General features: G+C 39.3%; 1 protein-coding gene across 1 annotated transcript in view; it reads right to left on the minus strand.

The window, feature by feature from the left end:
• Positions 1 to 4,285, minus strand: part of LOC143032842 (uncharacterized) — a 219,992-nt gene extending 215,707 nt beyond the window's left edge. The window contains exon 1 of the mRNA XM_076198002.1: positions 4,259 to 4,285. The gene's annotated coding sequence lies outside the window, so the exon portion shown is untranslated. The remainder of the gene's footprint in view (positions 1 to 4,258) is intronic.
• Between the last annotated feature and the right edge of the window lie 715 nt (positions 4,286 to 5,000).

Here is a 5,000-nt window from a genome sequence, read left to right on the forward strand (position 1 = left end):
ACACACACACACACACACAAAAAAAAAACCGGTGGCGCGGTTGGTAGAGCACTGGACTGGAAAGTACGGTGGTGCTCGCAGTACCTGGTTCGAATCTTGCCCATGGCCGAAATTATTTCGGTATCGCTGTGCTTCGGGTCGTTACTCTGACTCTCGTGGGCGGGGAGTTGGGTGTGTGTGTATGTGAAAAGTCATAGCATTACCCATAGATCGGTCATGCGAGCTCTGAGCTCTCTTCCGGGAGGGAAATAGCTGTCGATCACGAGTCCAACACGTGATCCAAAGACCAAGGTGAATACACACACACACACACACACACACACACACACACACACACACACACACACACACACACACACACACACACACACACACATAAATAATCACGTTTTTGGACATCTGAAGGTAGAAGATAGCCTTTACATTATTTGTATAACTATTAAGGAACGTTATTATATCTAAGACATACATACTGTACGTTAAGGGCTAAATATCTCATGTCATAATGATATACATATTATATGCATCCTGTAACCTCATCTCATTGAACAAATAACATACCGTGCCTCATACACCGAACCTTCTAAGAAAATAACGTCATCACTTTTACTACATAACAAAGTAATGAATAACCATATAATTTTGATCTGCCTGGGGAAGGACGAGTGCGTATCCATGGCAACGGTAGATGGCATCGTACTCCCATTCCTTTCTCCTCCCCCTTCTCCTCCCCCCTCCTCCTCCCTCCCCCCTCCTCCTTCGAATTCGTGCCTTCACAGAGATGGTTGCTATGGAAACCAGAGGCTGTACAGCATTGCTGTCATGCTCTTGGCTCTCTCGCTCCGAGAGAAATCGTGTCATCGTCTTGTTTCTTTGTTAAATAGTATTTCTAGATGCTCTCACGAGTATGAGTTCTAGATATGATTATGGGGTTTGCATGGGGGTATCTAGACACAAAGGGGGTGGAGGAATTAACCTTGATGTTTCTTGTTAAAATGACGCTGTACATTTGGCTTGTTTCGTGATTTTTTGAGGGGAGGGAGGGTATTTTTGTCAACAGGACTTGATGGTGACTTGACTGGCTGGTGGCATGATGTCTGATGAGTGTCATCATCTGGACAAGGTCCTTCAGATGGCCGACTTGCGGTGGTATTAAAAAAATATTTCCTTATATAAATCTTACATATATCCTTGGAAGGGAAAGATTTATGTAAGGAAAGATTATTTAAGCATACCACCGTAAAATTCTTAAAGTGGTTCTTAAAAAAAATCTTTCCTTATATAAGTATTTCCCTTCCAAGGATATATTTAAGATTTATATATATATATATATATATATATATATACATATATATGTATAAATCTTAAATATATATATATATATATATATATATATATATATATATATATATATATATATATATATATATTTATACACATACACACACACACACACACACACACACACACACACACACACACACACACACACACACACATATATATATATATATATATATATATATATATATATATATATATATATATATATATATATATATTTAGAATATAAGAATACCACCGTTAGCACACTTCCGGCCCGTAGGTTTCCACAGGTTGGGTATGTTATGAACCAAGTATGAGCCAAGACCGGGCGCGTGGTAGTTCTCATGATAATGACCCTCTCCTCTCATTACCTGGCAATTCTATTCGGGAGAGGGGAACCCTTGAAGAGAGGACGGGTTAGATCTAACTCGATTAGGCCTTGTCGCACTAGCGATTTGAACCGTGCGGAAACCGCGGCGGTACAGCATAGTCAAGGAAAAACTGCGGCGGTTGTATGGGAACGATTCTAATGACTTATATTATAATGTAATTAAACCACCGCTGTTCAAACCACGGCGGGTGAAACCGCTAGTGTGAACAGGGGCTTAACTCCTTTCCTGTTGTTAAAAACGTGGTCATTTCTGTGTCCCTGCCGCCAGATGATTTTATTCAGATAAGGGAAACTCCTTTGAATAACTGATACGGTTGAACTTTACCTGTTGCAAAGTTTGCTAATTATGCCATTGTGATTGTGGGAATAGCTATGCTATGCCACAAGCATAAGATGACTTGTGATACGTAAAGAAGAAGGTGAGAGGTCTACGTCAGGAGGGGCTGAATAGCTGAGGCCGGAGGCGTTACCTTTGTCCTATTATGCGATTTGTGGATCGTTATGGTAACAGCAGTCATTGCGGGATTCGAACACGTAAGAAGTAGCAAATGATTATCACAGAAAAAAATTCTCATAGGATTAGGATATTGGTACAACATCAACAGTATTGTTAAAAGGGATTTCCTTTGTGCCAAAGACAAAACGATGTTAATGAAATACCACATTGGAGACGTGGGCAACTTTTTTTTATTGTGTCGTTTTAATGAAATTGAAAATCTCAATAATACTACCACACTTGTTGTGTTGATGTTTGTACAATTATCATTTCTGTAATTATAATCTATCAAGGTGGGAATCATCGAAGACTATTCATAAGAGTTTTTGTGCTTACGGACAATATCACGCTGTTATGTATGAGTGAAACAAATATGAATATGTAAGTTGGAAATTTATCACTGATATTCCCTTTTCACCAAAGAGTATTGAAGAAGAGGAGGAGAAAGAAGAAGAGGAAGAGGATGAGAATGAGAATGAGGAAAAGGATGAGGAAGAGGAAGAGGAAAAGGAAGAGGAGGAGTAAGAGGAAGAGTAAGAAGACGGGCAAGACGAAGGGAAAGAGTTAGAGGAAGAGGAAGAGAAAGAGGCAGAGGAAGATGAGGATGAGGAAGAGGAAGAGGAGGAGGAGGAAGAGGAGAAGGGAGAGGAAAAGGAAGATGAGGAAGAGGAAGAGGAAGAGGACGAGGAGGAGGAAGAGGAAGAGGAGGAGGAAGAAGAGGAGGAGGGAGAGGAAAAGGGAGATGAGGAAGAGGAAGAGGAAGAGGAAGAGGACGAGGAGGAGGAAGAGGAAGAGAAAGAGGAAGTCTTCTTGGTGCCCGTGATTCGTTCATTTTAGATGGGTAAATAAGTAAACTAATTATTGTTGATTTAGCTCATGGGTAACATTAATGCTTATATACAAAGTCTTTTCACCTTAAGCAGTAAGTGAATTTCAATTGACAAAACTATCTTCCCAGGCTTGTCCGAAGATAAATGAAAAATGACGAAACATTATGAGAATCGGCTAGCCATCTTTAACCGATCCTCGTGAGGTTGCACCATATTTCATCTATCTTCGGACAAACCTAGGAAGATAGGTTTCTCTTTCACTGTACAAGCGACTAAGCTGAAATGCTAAAACTAAAAATGCAGACACTGCGATATCATTTCCATATACTTCTCAAATTAATCATCAAATACTCTAATGAGGAATGAAGCATACTGGTTCAGTATCTGATTCCATTTTGTAATAAAGACGCATGTATATATATATATATATATATGTGTGTGTGTGTGTGTGTTATCTGATATTATGCAGGTAAACTAAGATTTGTGATGTAAAAGTCTTCTGGACTCGAGTCATGAATTAGATTTAAAGCATCTTTTATGAGCTTTTCCTATATAATCTACATATCATCCATCCACTCATTGGTCTAGTCTTTTCATTAAAGAAAAAAAATATATAATGTTAAATGTATCTACAGGATATCCTACGAACACGAACACTGAAGAGTCTTAAGTGATATAGTGTTATTGAATTAATCAAGATATCCATCCAACCAACCAATGAGAGGCAAACACCAAAAGCGTTATTCATTGGTTCATCCACGATAACCCATCAAACCAATCAGAAGCAAGCACAAAAGCGTTATTCATAGGTTGATTCGTAACAGTCCAACCAACAAATCAGATGTCAGCACCAAAAGCGTTATTCATTGGTCGATCTACGACAACCCAACCAACCAATCAGGAGCAAGCACTAAACGCGCTTTTCTTTCGTAAATCCATGACAAGCTAACAAACCAATCAGAGGTAAGCACCAAAAGCGTTATTCATTGGTTGATCAACGACAACCCAACCAACCAATCAGGAACAAGCACCAAAAGCGTTTTTCTTTCGCTAATCCTTCACAGCCCAACAAACCAACCAGAATCACACATAAAAAGCATCATTCCTTGACTTAGCCACAGTAACCTCACCAACCAATCAGGAGCAAGCACTGAAAGCGTTATTACTTGACTTGGCCACGACAGCCCAACCAACCAATCAGGAGAAAACACCTACCTGTACCCAGGGTAGGCGGATTAAGGTGGTCTGGAAAAAGAGTAAACAAACTATAGTTTCTACTCTCGTTTCAGACTATAGTTTCTCTGCAATCGTGGGGACTTTGTGAGCTCGTGGGATACTGGGCTAGAATGACAACTGAAACTTTCTACTCGCTTCAGATATATTGGTATGTATACATACATGCATATATACATACATACATACATACATACATACATATATACATACATGCATGCATGCATGCATGCATGCATTACGTCACTAAATCATACATACATGCATACATACGTATGTAAATGCATTACGTACATACATAAATACACACATACATGCATAAGTACTCACATGAATACATAAATACATACATACTGTCCATACATGCATATATACATACATACATACACACATATATGCTTACATATATACATTCCTACATACATGCATTACATACATACATACATACACACATACATACATACATACATACATACATACATACATATATACATACATACGTACATACATGCATGCATTACATACATACATACATGTACACACAGACATGACGCTGATGGTGATGGTGATGATGGGAGAAAAAGGAAATACTCGTAGAGGTGGAAGAGGTTAGGGAGGAGAATAAAGGTAGGGAGGAGGAGGAGGAGGAGGAGGAGGAGCAGAAAGAGGTGAGAGGAGGAGAGAATAGGAGGAGGAGGAGGAGGAGGAGGAGGAAGACAGCAGG

The sequence above is a fragment of the Oratosquilla oratoria genome, chromosome 14, assembly GCF_046742065.1.
Source record: "Oratosquilla oratoria isolate Oo_2021 chromosome 14, ASM4674206v1, whole genome shotgun sequence".
NCBI lineage: Eukaryota > Metazoa > Arthropoda > Malacostraca > Stomatopoda > Squillidae > Oratosquilla > Oratosquilla oratoria.